This window comes from Capricornis sumatraensis, chromosome 16, assembly GCF_032405125.1.
Source record: "Capricornis sumatraensis isolate serow.1 chromosome 16, serow.2, whole genome shotgun sequence".
NCBI classification, from domain to species: Eukaryota; Metazoa; Chordata; class Mammalia; order Artiodactyla; family Bovidae; genus Capricornis; species Capricornis sumatraensis.
This window is the reverse complement of record NC_091084.1, coordinates 59,845,600-59,865,293: the sequence shown is the minus strand read 5'-3', so window position 1 is coordinate 59,865,293 and position 19,694 is coordinate 59,845,600.

The following is a 19,694-nucleotide window of genomic DNA, read 5'->3' as shown; positions in this document are numbered from 1 at the left end:
GTATCTACAGCTGTATTGTGTATTGGTTCTATATTGTATACTTAAAATTTGGCAGGAGGGCAGATCTTATTTTAAAAACTCTTATCACACACATGATATTAATAACAAAGACACAGGAGGAAACTTTGGGAGGTGATGAATATATATATATGTTCTTGATGGTGATGATGGAGTCACATGATTATATTTATCTTCAAACTCATTGAGTTGTATTTGTTAGATTTATACAGATTTCTACATGAAATTATTTCTCAATAAAGTTGTTTTAAAAATCTCACAGAGCATTGTACGCAAAGCGTCAGTGCAGCCACCAGCCCTAAATATCACACAAGCTATAACAGCACATAAGAGATTACTCTTCAGGATGGTAACATGATCATAACCTTTTTTTGCTCTGCCACCAGGCCTAAATATCACACAGACTATAACAGCACGTAAGAGATTACTCTTCAGGATGGTAACTGTGATCATTGCCTTTCTTGCTCTGCCACCAGGCCTAAATGTAAAGGCTTAAATATTCCCAATATCTCTTTTAAAGGCCAGCCCTATAATTGCTGTCCTGGCTCTTCCCTGAAGCCCCTACAATTCCCTTTGTTAGTGTCTAACTGATTGAGTTACAGAGGAGCTGGCCAGATTTATCATCACAATTTCTTTCACTATAATCACATTTGGACCCAAATCTGACTAGAATGAAAGTGTGAGTATTGAGACCCTTTTGCTAATAATGAGAAACGCTTTGGGCATTTCTAGTTTGAAAAAGAAATGCTAACTCTTGACTGCCAAGAAATAAAGGGGGTTCCATAATATGAGAGTAGTAAATAGTGGCTGAGATGGCGGTAGCAAAGGACAACATTCAGAACAATGGTGCTTGACTCTCAAGCACCCTGGATGGGCAGCCACGGAGGGACAGGCATAATAGGAACAGGTGATCCTGGGTCTCTGGATAGGATCAGAGTTTCCAGCATCACCAGCTCAATGGGATAGGTGAATTCAGGGAATCAAACACTCACAGGTCAGACTAGTGACAGCCATAGCAAATATGGAATCTGAAAATGTCCTGAAGCACTTCAGTTCAGTTCATTTCAGTCGTGTCCGACTCTTTGCGACCCCATGAATTGCAGCACGCCCGGCCTCCCTGTCCATCATCAACTCCCAGAGTTCACTCAAACACACATCCATCGAGTCAGTGATGCCATCCAGCCATCTCATCCTCGGTCGTCCCCTTCTCCTCCTGCCTCCAATCCCTCCCACCGTCAGAGTCTTTTCCAATGAGTCAACACTTCACATGAAGTGGCCAAAGTACTGGAGTTTCAGCTTCAGCATCATTCCTTCCAAAGAACAACCAGGGCTGATCTCCTTTAGAATGGATTGGTTGGATCTCCTTGCAGTCAGAGACTCTCAAGAGTCTTCTCCAACACCACACTTCAAAAGCAGCAATTCTTTCACGCTCAGCTTTCTTCACAGTCCAACTCTCACACCATACATGACCACTGGAAAAACCATAGCCTTGACTAGATGGACCTTTGTTGGCAAAGTAATGTCTCTGCTTTTGAATATACTGTCTAGGTTGGTCATAACTTTCCTTCCAAGGAGTAAGCATCTTTTAATTTCATGGCGGCAATCACCAACTGCAGTAATTTTGGAGCCCAGAAAAATAAAGTCTGAAACTTTCCACTGTTTCCCCATCTATTTCCCATGAAGTGATGGGACCAGATGCCATGATCTTCGTTTTCTGAATGTTGAGCTTTAAGCCAACTTTTTCACTCTCCTCTTTCATTTTCATCAAGAGGCTTTTTAGTTCCTCTTCACTTTCTGCCATAAAGGTGGCATCATCTGCATATCTGAGGTTATTGATATTTCTCCTGGCAATCTTGATTCCAGCTTGTGCTTCTTCCAGCCCAGTGTTTCTCATGATGTACTCTGCATAGAAGTTAAATAAGCAGGGTGACAATATACAGCCTTGATGTACTCCTTTTCCTATTTGGAACCAGTCTGTTGTTCCATGTCCAGTTCTAACTGTTGCTTCCTGACCTGCATATAGGTTTCTCAAGAGGCAGGTCAGGTGGTCTGATATGCCCATCTCTTTCAGAATTTTCCACAGTTTACTGTGATCCACACAGTCAAAGGCTTTAGCATAGTCAATAAAGCAGAAATAGATGTTTTTCTGGAACACATAGCCTGACTCAAAATCTTCAAATTAAAAATGAAATAGAATGAAAGGTAAAGGAAGAGGGAACGGGGAAGGGGTGGAAAGAAAGGGATGGCAAAAGGAAAAAAAAGGGAAAGGAAGCAGAAAGGTAAGAAGGGGAGGAAAGAGAGGGGAGGAGAGAAGAGAAAGGGAGAGGAGCATTGAAACTAAAAGGGGCTTAGACTGGCTGGTAGCTGGAGCATCAGAGAGCTTGTTTATGACCACCCATTTCTTCTTTTATAAAATGGGAATGATGTTGATGACTGCTTCAGAGGATTGTCATGAGAGAATTAAATAACAAAAGAAAGTATCTGGCACATAGTTGCTCATCAGATGTTGGTTTTCTGCCTTCCTCAATGACAGGTACTGCTCCAGTAGCTGCCTGGGGATTTTATGTTGCTATTTTTATGGAGGCAGCCAGGCCTACATGTTGGGACTATGCAGAAAGTCTAAATTTTAATTTCAGAGAGGCGTTAATCCAGATAAGGCATTGGCTTCTATTGCTTTCAAAGAACCTAATGATCTGCTCAGCTTTCTGCCCTGGTGGCCTTCTGTCTTAGCTAAAACCACTCCCTGCTTCCCCTATCAGTTCTATTGCACCACAGACTAGAAGGGCAATGCTACCCCTGTATATAGCCATCTTCAAGATTTCTGGACAAATAACCTAGAAGTTCAGCTTTAAATCATCCTACAAATGATCAAGCACTGCTCTTCAGATGGGTCCTAGTTTTAGTCCTTTTAGCCTTGGTTTCATAGGGTCTTAAGATGAACTAAAGTTTTGTATGAATTTTCTTTTTTTTTTTTTTAATTTTATTTATTTAAAAAAAATTATTTTTACTTTATTTTACTTTACAATACTGTATTGGTTTTGCCATACATTGACATGAATCCACCATGGGTGTATATGCATTCCCAAACATGAACCCCCCTCCCACCTTCCTCCCCATAACATCTCTCTAGGTCATCCCCGTGCACCAGCCCCAAGCATGCTGTATCCTGCATCGGACATAGACTGGCGATTCGATTCTTACATGATAGTATACATGTTTCAATGCCATTCTCCCAAATCATCCCACCCTCTCCCTCTCCCTCTGAGTCCAAAAGTCCGCTATACACATCTGTGTCTTTTTTGCTGTCTTGCATACAGGGTCATCATTGCCATCTTTCTAAATTCCATATATATGTGTTAGTATACTGTATTGGTGTTTTTCTTTCTGGCTTACTTCACTCTGTATAATCAGCTCCAGTTTCATCCATCTCATTAGAACGGATTCAAATGTATTCTTTTTAACGGCTGAGTAATACTCCATTGTGTATATGTACCACAGCTTTCTTATCCATTCATCTGCTGATGGACATCTAGGTTGTTTCCATGTCCTGGCTATTATAAACAGTGCTGCGATGAACATTGGGGTACATGTGTCTCTTTCAATTCTGGTTTCCTCAGTGTGTATGCCCAGCAGTGGGATTGCTGGGGCGTAAGGCAGTTCTATTTGCAACTTTTTAAGGAATCTCCACACCGTTCTCCATAGTGGCTGTACTAGTTTGTATTCCCACCAACAGTGTAGGAGGGTTCCCTTTTCTCCACACCCTCTCCAGCATTTATTGCTTGCAGATTTTTGGATCACAGACATTCTGACTGGTGTTAATTTTCTTGATATCCATACTTCTTTCTTAGAGTGCTGCCCAGCCTATAGCCTTGAACTATGATATTTATGTTAATACAATGTGGTCTTACTGTTTGATCATGGCCGAGTGAACCAGTGACAAGCATTGACCCAAGACTAGCCAATCATATCTCCTCTTGCATGTATTTGGAATATGGACACAAAACAGTTACTCCACCTTGTAGCAAGCCAAGCAAATAGTCCATGAAGAGCAAAGACTGCCAAGCTGGGGGAGATATAAACCAATGTGAGTGAGTAGAAAAGCTCAATCTGCTGAGAGAGAGGGATGAAAAATTTGCCCAGGGAAGGAGATGAGAGCCAGGGTATCTCCAGAAACAGAGCAAGGACAGAGAGTGGATGGTTGACGGCTTTCCAGATCCCTTGAGGCTTGGCTGTAATTCCAGCATTTTATTTATGGATATTTTTTCTGTGACTGCACAATGCATTCCCTGTTCTTAAGTTATATGAATGTATCTCTTATTTTGTTGCTGTTTTTCAGCCAAATATGACCAACACATGAGGCTAAGAGTCCTGTCTTTGAATCAGTCTTGGGGTAGAGTGTCTCCTGCCCCGACTGTCTTAACTCCACCTCCCACCTGCCTGCAACACTCTGCTCCCAAAGGCAGCCTCTGCCCTCTGGCTATGTCCAGATCTTTTGTAAGAGAAATGGTCTGCTGCCTAGATTCACTCCTGTATTCACTGTATAAGTCATTCTCTTAACAAGTGCATGGGTAACAAAGGGTGGGACCCACATTTTAAAAATAGAAACTTCTGAGAGTTTTTAGGATGTAGAAAGAAAGAATATTAAATCATATACATACAAATGCACTGTAATTTTCCAGTTCAGGAGGGAAATGTTGAAAATTCCAAGAGCATATCTTTAGTTCTATTTCAAGCTCTGCTGCATCCAAAATAACATGACCTTGGGCAGTCGTGGCCTAGCAAAAATTCAATCTTTTAATCTTAAAAACAGGGATATTACCCATCTCTTGGTGTTATTGTAAGGATTCAATGAGAGAATGAATATGAAAATATTCTGGGAGCCATTCAGGGCTACACAAAAATAAGGAAACATCATTTCCATTATAGGAAATATATTTAAAGACCAGGGTTAATAGAACTATCTCAATAGTAATACCAGTAAACTCAGAAGCTTACATTTTTTATTTGAGATACAAGTGACATATAACATTATGTAAGTTTAAGGTTTACAATGAGTTAATTTGATATATTTATATATTATAGTATAATTATCACTGTACTATTAGCTAACACATCTATCTCATTACATAATTATCATTTCTATACTTGCTGAGATCTAGTCTCTGAGACACTTATTACTGTTGATGGTAATCACTATGCTGTGCATTAGAACTCCAGGTTTTATTCATCTACTAGTTGCAGGTTGATACTCGTAAACATTTCTCCAGTTCCTCTGCCTTCCAGCTTCTGGTAACCACCATTCTATTCTACACTGCTTCAAGTTCAGTTTTTTCAAATTCCACATGTAACTGATATCATACAGTATTTGTCTTCTTCCATCTGACTTATCTCACTTAGTATAATGTTCTCAAATTCCACTCATGCTGTTGCATTTCCTGTGACTGTATAATATTCCATTTTATATACAGAGGTATATCAGAGATACTGCAGGTACAGTTCCAGACTACTGCAATAAAGTGAATAGCTCAATAAAGCAAGTCACACAAATTTTTTGGTTTCCAGTGAATCTAAAAGCTATATCTACACTATACTATAGTCTTTTAAGGGTACAATAGCATTATGTCTAAAACAATGTACACACATTAATTAAAAAACACTTTATCTTCACTCAAAAATGTTAACCATCCTCTGAGTCTTCCGTAAATTGTAAACTTTTTGTTGGTGGTGGGTCTTACCTCACTGTTGATGGCTGCTGACTGATCAGGGTGGTGGGTACTGAAGGTTGAAGGCTATGGCAATTTCTTAAAATAGGACAGTGAGGTTTCTTGCAACAATTGACTCATTCTTTCACGAATTATTTCTCTGTAACATAAAATGCTTAACAGCATTTTACCCGCAGTAGAACTTCTTTCAGAACTAGAGTCAGTCCTCTCAAAACCTCTGCTTTATAAACTGTTTATGTAATTTTTGAAATTCAATGTTGTCATTTCAACCATCTTCAAAGTATCTTCACAGAAGTAGATCCCATCTCAAGAAACCACTTTCTTTGTTCATCCATAATGAGCAGCTCCTCATCCATTAAAGTTGTGTCATGAGATTATAACAATTGAGTTACATCCTCAGGCTCCACTTCTAATTCGAGTTCTCTTGCTAATTCCATCACATATGCAGTTATCTCCTCCACTGAAGTCTTGAATCTCTTAAAGGCATGTATCTGTAAGGGTTGGAATCAGCTTCTTCCAAACTACAGATGATGCTGAAGTTTTGACTTCCTCCCATGAAACATGAACGTTTTTAATGGCAACTAGAATGGTAAATTCTTTCCAGAGTTTCTTTCTGACTTTGCCAAAGTCCATCAGAGGAATCATTTTCTTTAGCAGCTATAGCCTTATGAAATACCTATTTTTAAAATAATAATATTTGAAAGTAGAAATTACTCCTTAATCCATGGATTGCAGAATGGATGTTGTATTAGTGGGTATGAAAACAACATTAATCTCAACCACTTTCACCAGAGCTCTTGGGTGACCAGGTATATTGCCAACGTGCAGTGACATTTTGAAAGGAAACTTTTTTTTTCCAGGCAGTAGGCCTCAACAGTGGTCTTAAAATATTCAATAAACTGTGTTGTAAATAGTTATGCTGTCACCTAAGCTTTGTTGGTCCATTTATAGAGCACAGGCAGAGTAGATTTAGTATAATTCTTAAGGGCCTTAGGATTTTTATAATGGTAAACAATCTTTGGCTTCAACTTAAAGTCACTAGCTGCAGTGAGAAGAGAATATCTGTCCTTTAAAGCTTTGACTTCTCCTCTCTAGCTTGACAGTCCTAGATGGCATATTTTTCCAACATAAGCCTGTTTCACTTACACTGAAAATCTGTTGTTTAGTGTAGCCGCCTTCGTTAATTTCTCAGCTAGACCTTGCAGATAATTTACTATTGCTTCTCCATCAGCACTTGATGCTTCAGCTTGCACTTGTATGTTATGGAGATGACTTCTTTCCTTAAGCCTCAGGAATCAACCTCTGCCAGCTTCAAATTTTTCTCCTGAAGCTCATCACCTCTCTCAGCCTTCAAAAAATTGAAAAGAGTCATGACCATGCTCTGGATTAGGCTTTGGCTTAAGGGAAAGTTGTGGTTGGTTGGATCTTCTATTCAGACCACTCGAAGTCTCTCATTTCAGCAATATGATTGTTTCACTTTCTTATCAGAGCAGTAATTTAATTGGCCTAATTTCAATACTATTTTATCTTAGGAAATAGGGAGGTGCCTCAAACGGTAAAGCGTCTGTCTACAATGTGGGAGACCCAGGTTCGATCCCTGGGTCGGGAAGATCCCCTGGAGAAGGAAATGGCAATCCACTCCAGTACTATTGCCTGGAAAATCCCATGGACAGAGGAGCCTGGTAGGCTACAGTCCATGGGGTCACAGAGAGTCGGACATGACTGAGCGACTTCATTTTCACTTTCACTTTCAAGGAGAAGGAGAGATATGGGGAAGTGGTTGGTCAATGGAACAGTCAGAACACATTCACCGTTTTTCAATTTAGGTCACCATCTTATATGGGTTCAGTGCATGGCTCCCTGGAACAACGACAAGAGTTATATCAAAGATCATTGATCAGAGATCACCATAACAATCTAATAATAATATAAAAGTTTGAATACTGCAAGAATTACCAAAATGTGATACAAAGAAAATGAGCAGATGCTATTGGAGGGTACACCAGTAGACTTGCTCTACACAGGATTGCCACAAAACTTCCATTTGTAAAAAAAAAAAATAGGCAGTATCTGAAAAGAACAATAAACCAAAGCACAATCCAGCAAGACATTCTTGTATTTGAGAATCCTTTATTTTGAAAACAGTAGAGACTCTCTCTCTACTATTTTTCAAAGTAAAATAACATTGTCCATTGACATACCAGCTACTGTTATTTTGCTATTTAGACTGAGATGAAGAGAAAGAAGAGAAACTGGGCTCTGGGCTCATATGCAATATTCCCAAACCAAAGAAACTAACTAAAAATATTTATAAAGTTTCATTGAGCAGTGATCTCTTTGACCTGCTCAATCATCCATTCATTAACTTTAAAAAAATGTTTAAGGGACTTAAAATAAGCTCAGTACCATAATGGGCATGAAAGTGAAGGTGAAAGTCGTTCAGTCATGTCCGACTCTTTGTGACTCCATGGACTATGCTGCTGCTGCTGCTGTGTCGCATCAGTTGTGTCCGACTCTGTGCGACCCCATAGACAGCAGCCCCCCAGGCTCCCCGGTCCCTGGGATTCTCCAGGAAAGAGCACTGGAGTGGGGTGCCATTGCCTTCTCCAATGCATGAAAGTGAAAAGTGAAAGTGAAGTCGCTCAGTCGTGTCCAACTCTTAGCGACCCCATGGACTGCAGCCTGCCAGGCTCCTCCGTCCATGGGATTTTCCAGGCAAGAGTACTGGAGTTGGGTGCCATTGCCTTCTCCGCATACAGTCCATGAAATTCTCCAGGTCAGAATACTGGAGTGGGTAGCCTTTCCCTTCTCCAGGGGATCTTCCCAACCCAGGGATCAAACCCAGGTCTACCACATTGCAGGTGGGTTCTTTACCAGCTGAGTCACAGGGAAACCCCTGGGGACTTAATAAGGGTATAATGAGCATAAAAAGGGTAAAAAAGAAAATGATCTAGTTCTTATCCTCAGACAGCTTCTGCTCAGTCAGAAAACAAGGCAATTTTATTTAATTCAGCACTCATTCATGCATTCATCACTCATACATTAAATAATCCAGTCAACTGACATCCTTGAATATATAGTACCCCATGTTAAGAGTACATTGCATCAGCTGCTTCCCAGGTGGTGCTAGTGGTAAAGTACCCACCTGCCAATGCAGGAGATGTTAGAGACATGGGTCCAGTCCCTAGGTCTGGAAGATCCCCTGGAGAAGGAAATGGCAACCCACTCCAGTATTCTTGCCTGGAGAATACCATGGACGGAGGAGCCTGGCAGGTTACAGTCCATAGGGTCGCACAAAGTCAGACAACATAGGGGCACATCAACTAATATGATTTTTAAAGAATATCCCAGTTCCTATCCTCAAGCAGTTAATAATCTGGTCAGGTAAGAGGTAAAGAAATAACTATAATTCCTTGTTTTCTTCATTGTCGTTCCCTTTAGCTCTTCTTCCTTTTTCCTTCCTTATCTTCCTTCCTCACTTTCCTTAGTCCCATTACTATTTAGAGAACCTTGGCAAGTAAAGACTGTGATAATTAGTTTCCAATATCTCTGCCTCATGGTATTCACACCCTTGCTAATCTCCTTCCAGAATGATCTATGTAACCAATAGGATACTGTGGGAATGATGGTTTGTGACTCTTGAGGAGGGGTCTTAAAAGCTTTATAATGTTGTGTCAGTTTCTACTATACAGCCAAGCGAATCAGCTTTTTTGGATTTTCTTCCCAGGCAGGTCACTACAGAGCATTGAGTAGGGTTCCCCGAGATATACAGTAGGTTCTCATTAGTAATCTATTTTATACATAGTATTTATGACACCATTGCTTCTATCTTTCTCTCTTGGGTCACTTGCTCTGGGGGAAGCCAGCTTGATGTTTCATAAGGATACACAAGGAGTCATATAGACGGGGTCACACAGCAAGAAACTGGGGCCTCTTGCCAACAACCAGCAGTAATTGAGTAGGTATGTGAGTGAGTTGACTTGGGAGCAGATCTTTCAGACCCAGCGAAACCATTAATGACTGCAGTCTCACTGACATTTTGACTGCAACCTCATGGAAGACTCTAAGCCAGGTATGTGAGAAAAAACAGTAAATACCTAATTACAATTGTGAATAACTAGACACATTATGAGATTTGCTATTGTGGAGACAGGAACAGAGCACACACATAGAAGCAGGTTACCCAACTTGGCCTAGCAAAATTGAACCATGCATCACAGAAAGAGGCAAAAGGTTAGATTTAATGCTACTCAAGTAGTGGGACCCAGCTATGCAAAGCTACAGAGTTGTGAGCAAAGTTCAGAATGTAGTTTATGAGAGTAACCACCATTTTTGAATGGACAGGAAATAAGATTATTCTCCAGGCATTAAACAATGAAATCTATACATTATGAATTAGCATTGAGATATTCAAAACAAACTTTAAAAGCAAGAATGTCTCTTACACCTATAACCAGATTAAGAATACTAAAATATGTGAAGAAATAATCATAGGAAGTTTTCATAGGATGAGTAAGATGAAGTGAGCTGAAGTGAAAGTCACTCAGTCATGTCCAACTCTTTGTGACCCCATGGACTATACAGTTCATGGAATTCTCCAGGCCAGAATACTGGAGTAGATAGCCATTCCCTTCTCCAGGGGTTCTTCCCAATCTGGAGATCGAACCCAGGTCTCCCATATTGTAGGCCAATTCTTTACCAGCTGAGCCACCAGGGAAGTATGACCAGTGCCTATCCAAGTCTTATCTGCAAGGTGGGGAGGAGAGAATGCTGTCTACAAGTATCCTGCCTACCTCAAAGGTATACCCCAGTAGTGATGAATAGGATGTTGTCAGAATTTGAGGTTACAAAGCATAAGAAGCATTGACAAGTACACTCTTCTGTATTTAAAATGGATAAGCAACGAGGTCCTACTGTATAGCACAGAGAACCCTGCTCAGTGTTACATGGCAGCCTGGATGGGAGGGCAGCTGGGGGAGAAAGGACACCTGTATATGTGAGTCAGTCCCTTTGCTGCTCACCTGAGACTATCACAACATTGCTAATTGGCTATTTCTGTTGTTTACTCCAATATAAAATAAAGCGTTAAAAAAAAAAAAAAAGGAAAGAAGCATTCAACTTACTCCCCCTCACTGTGCTCTTAAAAGAGTGATGTGTTTATGCAGCATATCTGATCCAGTGGAGAGTTTTAGGTCTTATTACAGTTTAGTAAACTGGCACTCTGGCTTCATACATCAGGTCATTGTGACTGTGGGTAGAAATAGAATCAAGAACAGATTTCTGGACCCTCCAAGGATGTAGACCAGACTAAGCCCTCTTTAATCATCTGATTGGGTGATGAGCTGATCTTCCCCTAAGTACATTTTCACTGCATCAGCAGACTCTACCTGCTTTTCCAAGCGTGATAGCAAAAAGCAGCAATTCTGGAGTTGACACCACGCAGATGTAAATCCAAGCAACTTGAAATCGGGCGAGTTACTTAAGCACACTGTGCCTCAGTTTATAAGTCACTCTGTGTCTCATATTCAAAACAGTGATTATAGTGGTACACATCTCATGGGATTGTTGTGAAGACTGAATGAGTGAATAACACACGTTAAGGGTTTAATACACTATCTGGTTCCATATTATTACTATTTTTCCATCAAAAGTTTCTACAGAGGAAACTCCAGTACCTGCAAATAGTTTATCCACTTATAAAATACAAATGGGAAAGTGAAAACAAAAGATGAGAGGCCACATACGGAGGACCTCGGAACTTAGACTTTATTCTAAAGGCCATTAAAACCATGGAAAGATTGTAAGTTAAGGATTGGTAATTAAATGTGCACGTAGGAAGCTCAGGGTTGTAGCAGGCAGAGGATGATTTACGAAGGGTGGAAAACTGGAGCTGGGGAAACTAACTAGGTACCCGGGGCCACAGTTCCACAATCACAGTGGTGATTGCAAAAAGACTAGGAATTCAAAAGTGATTCAGAAAATAGAGTAATAGGGCATCATAATTGTCTAGATAGACTTCCCTGGTAGCTCAGCTGGTAAAGAATCTGCCTGCAATGCAGGAGACTCCAGTTCAATTCCTGGGCGGGGAAGACCCCTAGAGACGGGGTGGGCTACCCACTCCGGTATTCTTGGGCTTCCCTGCTGGCTCAGACAGTAAAGAATCTGCCTGCAATGAAATGCAGGAAAATCTGGGTTCAATCCCTGGATTGGGAAGATCCCCTGGAAGAAGGCATGGCAACCCACTCCAATATTCTTCCCTGGAAAATCCCCATGGACAGAGGAGCCTGGCAGGCTACAGTCCACGGGGTCACAAAGAGTCGGACGCGACTGAGCGATTAAGCACAGTACAATCAGTTAGATATGGGGATGAAAAGAGCACTGTGGTCAGGCTGGGATAAAATACAGTTCCTCCTCGGGGACCGTATGCCAGTCCCTTATTCACTCTGTGCCTCAGTTTACTCATCTGTAAAATGAGGGCATTAATAGTACTTACCTCACAGGAGTGCATGTGTGTTAAGGTTTTAATAAAATTTAAAATGTGAATTATAATGGCACAGGACCTCACATGGTTGGTATGACAGAGTGCTTAGAACAATGTACTATAGAAATGAGCTAGGATATGTCTTAGGCTGGTAACTCAGCTGGTAAACAAACCACCTGCACTGCAGGAGATGGTTTGATTCCTGGGTCAGGAAGATCCCCTGAAGAAGGGATAGGCTAACTACTCTAGTATTCATGGGCTTCCCTGGTGGCTCAGATGGTAAATAATCTGCCTGCAAAGCAGGAGACTTGGGTTCAATCCCTGAGTTGGGACGATCCCCTGGAGGAGGGTATGGCAACCCCCTCCAGTATTCTTGCCTGGGAAATCCCATGGACAGAGGAGCCTGGCTGATTACAGTCCATGGATTCGCAAAGAGTCAGGCACAACTGAGGGACTAAACACAGCACATATAGGCTTGGGTGAGTGGGTGAGTGGTAATGTGAATCACCAAGATGTGGAAGGGAAAAATAGAAGCAAATGTTTCAAAATGATAAGTATGAGGTACTCGTGCTAACCAAGTATATAGGTTCAGCATGCATGTGTGTGTGTGTGTGCGTGTGTGTGTGTCGCATGCATGTAGGCTTACACATGCATGCTCCCTAGTGTCACACAGTGACAAATCTTGTGCATATATTATCTTATTTACAAGAGAGATCACTATTACTGAAATAGTAATTACAATAAATAATATATTTTACAAATGAAGTTGAGACTTTGATCAAGCAACACTGTATCTGCCTCATACGGTCACTATAATGATTGAATGAGATATCTGCACAATGGCCTGGTACCTGGTAAGGACTCAGAAAAGAGTTGTTATTAACAATGTTAGTGTGGTCATGTTGTTGCTAATGTGCTTTGCCTGAGGTTAGACAGCTACTGAGCAGCAAGGTTTGGATTCAAATCCAGGGCTATCCAACTTCCAAGCAGAGGCTGATAATCACTGTTAGTGAGTAGGCCTGTAGCCCCTACAGTGTAGATGGCTCAGAGCTAAGTGGTATAATTGATGTACACAGACCAAAGCACATAGAGGCTTTAAAGTCTTACAGGCATTGCCAAGACAGTCTGGTTAAAAAGAAAAAAAGTATTCAATGTGAAATGAAGACCCCCTTGACCAGAACAATGAATCATCAATTGGGTTTTAAAATTCAGTCGGGTGACGGGAGTTGAGAGGGTGCCTCAGGCAGGAGTGTCAGAGTGAGCAGAGCACAGAAGGTGTGAATGAATAGAAGGCATACTGGTGATAGAGAGAAGCCACACCAGAAAGTGTCAGATCCCCAGACACAGTTGGGTACTAATCTAACTACTCTAACGCCCTACAATTAAGCCTAAGCATTGCCTCTAGGACTGACTTGGAATCAGACTGGTTGTCAAAAGGAAAGCAGCCAGGGCTGTGTTTGCTTGGTGCTGCTGCAGGAGTTACACTCGTAAGAAATCGTGGGAGGTGCACATGGAACTCCCCACCCACTGGGGTTGATAATCCAAGCTAATTGTACACATTTCCAAAGCTTCCCGTGTGAGAAGGAAAAAATAAAAATGTTCTCTCAACATTTTTGAAGTTCATAAATGTGGCAAACGTTCAATAACTATATTTAACTCTCGTTGCATATTCCCTGGCTTTTGAAATATATTAAACCAACAATTTCACACAGTTGACAAGAAAGGCACATTTTTCTGCTCCTTTTCCTTTCACCCTTCAGGGTAACTCCCCATGTTCAAACCTGTCTTGAAGACTGGGCTCAACATGTCACCTTCCCAAAAGTTGTCCCTTGCTAAACCTGCCTCTTGTTGAGCTCTTCCTTGGCTAGGTATTTTGCTGTTGGGTGTGAGTGAGGTCCAGGGGGCAGGCAGGGGAATGGAAGGATGGGAAGAGAAGGTACAGAGTCTAACATCCACAAGGCAGAAACTTAGAATGAACAGTCAAGATCTGCTGTGCCTTTAATTATCCCTGTTGCACTGTAGATATTCCTCTAGGTTCCTGCTGCCTGAATCAGGGTCCTTGGACCAGTCATTATGATCCCCTGGGTGCTTGTAAAAAAAAAAAAAAAAATGCAGACTCAGACCTTGCCCTAGACCTACTGAATCCATATCTTTTTTGTTTGTTTGTTTTAACAAGCTTCTCAGGTGATCCTTATACACGCTGAAATTCTAGAAGTACTGCTAATGTAGACGTCTCAAACTGCAGTACAGCTATTTGTTGCCTGGCTCTGCCTACAGTGGTTCCACCAAGGATGAGCTGCATTTTATGGACCCCTGTAGCCCAGTGCCCAGGAAGCAGAAATAGGTACCACATAGTCTGTACTTACTATTTGTCAAGTGGTGATATATACACTTTCAATCATTTAATCTTTGCAACGATCCTACGAGGTCACCATTATTTCCATTTTGCAGATAACAACACAATCAGGGCTGGAAGACTAAACCATTTTTACCTAAAGTCTCAGAAATAGAAAGCAAGAGAACTGGCATTCAGCTGAAGTCCTGTCAGACTACCCAAACCAACCTCTTCCCTACTGTTTCTATATACTTCCCTAGGTGTTTAACAGATATTTATGGAATTACAGAGAATTTGCTGTGCACAATCACGGACTGAGGCTCTGCTTCTTTCTGCCAGGAAGTGAAAGGACCGGGGCTGCAGTCTTCATTTGCCAAGTGCAGAAGCATCCTGTCTGTGTCCACGGAAGTGGCCTGGAGCTAGACTAGGAATTCCGCACACCCCCACCCCACCCCTCTCCTCCTGTAAGATCTGTAAGTGTTAGTAAGCTCTGCCGACAAGCCATCCGTCAGGCAGAAGGCAGCCCAGAGCCCTTAAATAAAACATTCTCACTGCCTTCCGCGGAGAGCATGGAGACAAATACCGCGGATGTGAAAGGTGTCGCTGGGATTACCAATGACGTGCTAATGGCTGCTCAGGCAATCTCCGTGCCTCCTGCGCTCTGAGTCACCCGCTCCCTTTGGAGCCTGTGCTCACGTCATTAAGGGACCGAGAGCTATTCACAGATCACTGACTAAAGGCAAGCTTGAGCCCGGCCTGCACCCGCCCTGGCCCTCTCCAAAAGACTAAGGTCACGAACTGGAGGCCCTGGAGCTTTTTATCACGGCCACAATGAAGGAAAGACAAAGCTCTCTCTCTTCCTCTCCCCCATCCTTTCAGCTATACTTTTGCAGATGCGAACTTTCCTCTTGTTCCAGAATATGTTGGAAACTCTTTGCAAGGAACATGCAGAATCTTGGGGAGGGATATACTTTTGACAGTTTATTATTATTCTAAAACACTTTTTAATGCTATTTTTAATTCCACAGACATTTCATTACTAACCAACCCAGGAGATTTCAGTTTCTAGAATACATACACAGTTTCTTTTTTTGGATTCTTTGTGACTGCTTGGTTGAATTGACTGTAATCTCCCATGTTTGTTCTTCCCCTAATGTGAGCATCTAAAAGACGAGGAAACAGCAAGTGTAATATTTCCAGACACCACATTTTCTCTTAGCCTGACTTAATCCTTTGAAGTAAAACATCACTTGGTTTCCCCACTGGGCTCTTCTCCCTAAAATAAAATCACAGGTCTGCTTCGGTCATTCTGTCAATATCTGTGACACTTAGATATTTCCAAGTCAACTTTCAGGGAGTCACAACTCGACAAGTTTAAAAAGTACTATATTTAGCTGCAATTGGGGAGTGATTCGGGAATGAAGACTGAATCTGAAGAAGCAAGATGGGGTAGAGTATTTTGAGGGAAACAGGTAACAACTGCAATTTTTTTTGTTTTTCCTGAATAAACCAGGATCTGTTTAATGGCCTATCTCAAAACCAATCCTTTTCTTTATACAAGTTTGAGTTCTTCAAGGTTAATCACAGGTTTTGTCCAAGAAGATAATTTTCCTGATTGGCAGAAAAGAAGGCTATTCATTACATAAAGCCAACTGGCTGGTGATACGTTTAGCCTAATTTGCTTTCTATGCTAATACCAAAAATGCAAAGTTAAACATTTGGTTGGTGAAGAAAATTTCACACTGGAATTATTAAGATCAGTCATCAAAGTGATGAGAAAAGGGAACAATTTTTTCAAGACTTCCAGCCTTCTTGAGCTCTGATATCTAGTCTGAGAGCAGAGTTCTCAGTGTCAGTTACATTGTCCAGTCAAAGAATGACCATGGAGGGAAAAAAGTAACACATCTCCTATTTCTATTAAAATAAGAATCAGGTTTAATATAGACACATTTTTCTCTAGGTGTGTTGACAAAAATATCCCCTTTGGGAAATGTCATTTGGAGAAAGAGATCTTCTTGAACAAATAAAATTTTAATTTATGAAAGAACTTTTACTAAGGCCTAATTGCAATTCTGCTTATAATCATGGGAACATGACTAGTTTATTTAGAGAATTTGGGGTACCTGGTATGTTGAAGAGCCATAGGAGGTTTCTTAATTATATGCACCTTGAGTTTTGGTTCTTGTTGTTGTTCAGCTGCTCAGTCATGTCTGACTCTTTGTGACCCCATGGGGCTGTGGCACACCAGACTGCAGCAAACTTCTCCCAGAGTTCGCTCAAACTCATGTTGATTGAGTCAGTAATGCCATCCAACTATCTCATCCTCTGTTGCCCGCGTCTCCTCCTCCCCTCAATCTTTCCCAGCAACAGGATCTTTTCCAGTGAGTCGGCTCTTCACATCAGGTGGCCAAAGTATTGGAGCTTTAGCTTCAGCATCACTCCTTCCAATGAATATTCAAGGCTGATTTCCTTTAGGATTGACTGGTTTGATCTCCTTGCTGTCCAAGGGTTAGGTATGTTTAAAAATAAACACAAACACATATACACTTAAATTATAAGTTATCATTATAGAGTTACATATGTTACCAATGGCCACCAGAATTTCTATTTCATTCCGTTTTCCCCAGTGATTGATGGGTCTTGGGAATAAAGCAGCGCTAATACCTAGCTTCAGACTATTCTGGAGCCAACTTGAAGATGATTTCCAGGTTGTTGGAATAGGATGAGAGAGCAATTTCTGCACAGTTCATTTGTTGACAATGAACTAACTTGAAGCGGTTCCTTGGAAATCCACCAGAATGATGGAACAAGGGGATATCATCAAAGTTATCTTCACCTGTAACATCAAGATCGTGCTGCTGGAAACTCAGGCACCTGTCCTCTCCTAAGGTCTGAGAAAGAATCCACCACCAAGTACTTACACTGTTCTACATTCTTATCTTCATGAACTTATTTAATACTTTCAATAACCCTGTGAGGAAGGAACTACTATTGTTACTTGTGAGTTTAAAAAACTCAAGTGATTCACAAATCATAGGTAGTAAGCATTTCAAGCCTGCTTGGAGGAGCACGTATATGTGTGTTTGTGTGTAAACAGAGAAGGGGAGGCTGTATTTAGAATGATCTGGAAGCCCCTTGCAACTGTTTCTCTTGAAAAGAAACTAGACTTATTACAGTAGTTTCCTGGAGCATTTTAAAACTAATTTTAAATATATTACCTCAGGAGAGAAATGTCCTTGCTACCTTACTGTTTAAAAAATAAAAGTATATTCAGTCTATTTTGCTGCTTCCCATACTTCCTACATACTTCATGTGTGTTCTTTTAAATAGGGAAAAGGAAGCACCTGGGTAAGGGAGCACACCTATAGTTAGCCAGAGCCCCAGTAAACGAATACTAGATGGAGAAGCCAAAAAAAGTAAAGCTATGGAATAAGGCAGACCTATGTAAACTCCACCACTTTTATGTCAGTGATCCTGCTGAAGGTTATTAACCTCACTGAGTTTCAACCTCCACATCTATAAAATAAGCAAATCATGATACTCATGGAGTGACTGTAAGGATTAACTAAGAAAAGTATACTTTTAAAAAACCTGGCATTGTGTTGTTGTTTGGCAAATGTCAATTCTTTATTGCATGCTTTCTAGGGCAACCCAGTAGCTGCTGGAGGTCCCAGGACCAAACCAAGGAGACGGCTCTCAGAGGAACCTAGACAGGGCCACACCCAACTCTGTCTTAGGTGAGCTTCAAGCCAAAATTCACCCCCAAGGGAGAATAAAATCCCTGGAATTTAGAGATGATATCTTTTCTAATTCTTGGAGGCCTTATGACAGCATATTGAACTTTATATAAAGGTCTTTTAGCCAACTTGATAAATTTTGATGACTAATATTTAGAAATAATTTTGTCAAAGATTTAACCCTTCACCACATGGGCTAGAAAGAGTAAGCCTCCTTTGTGTCTTTCTTATAATAATTGCTATGATTGCTAAAGATAACTGGGCAATAATAGAACTGTTTAAAATTAATTTTTCCTCACAATCTGAAATTGAACAAGTCCATTCATAGTCTAAATAGAAAGTCTTATGTTTCTAAGGATATAGTGTCATCCATGCTTCAAGCATCGGTTCTTCATTGTCAGTTCCTCATTTCAGATTGATATTTTGAGCTGAAGCAAAATATTGTGACTTAAATACATTGGCATCTTCATCATTACTATCTTGAAGAGTAGCCAGGATCATTGGTCAAACAGAGAGACTATTGAAATAAAACTGAAGACAAAGCAAAAATTACTCCATTTTCCTAAATAACATCATGAGTTCCTGAGCCATTTATATGTGCCTACCATGTTCCAGGCCTCATACTAGGAATCCTAAGGAAAGATTTTGATCTTAACGAGCTAACATTCTTGAGAGACTCCCTCTCAAGCAGGGTTTCTCAAAATTGACACTATTGATGTTTGGGGCCAGAGATGATTGTTTGTTGTAGGAACTGTATCCTATGTACTCTGGGATATTTATCCCTGACCTCTACCACTAGTGCCAGTGACACCTCCTTTCTCATTACTGACAGCCAAAAATCTCCAGACGTTGACAAATGTCCCCAGGGAAGGAGCTGGGGACAAAGTTGTGCCTGGTTGAGGACCACTGGTCTTGATGCAAATACCAATTAGTAACTGCCATTGGTGGAAGTTCCCTGTACTGTTCTTGGTCCAGGTCACTTAAATTTCCTGGTTCAAATATAACTTCTAGGCTATTTTTGGCTTCCTGGAAAAGTTTATGACACATCTCAATATAACTCAGATGAGGTCACACTTATAAAATTTAAACCTTTCCCAAACAACTTATTATTTTCAGGGGGAATAAAAGATACTAAATGAATTGCTTGGGAGGCTTTGGTATCTATCAGATCCAATAATGAACGCAGTTTATGGAGGACTGTTGCATACAATGTAGCTTTTGCAGAAGGCATCAAAGAAGAGCAAGTCTCTTGTGACCACTAGAGAAACTGTCTCACCCACACTTCTGACTCTATAATGATCTATACATATCTTTCACCTGGATCCCAAAAGTTTCACATGACTTAAAATATGTTATCAGCCACATAAAAAAAAAAAATTTTTTAAAGCAACAAACAAAAT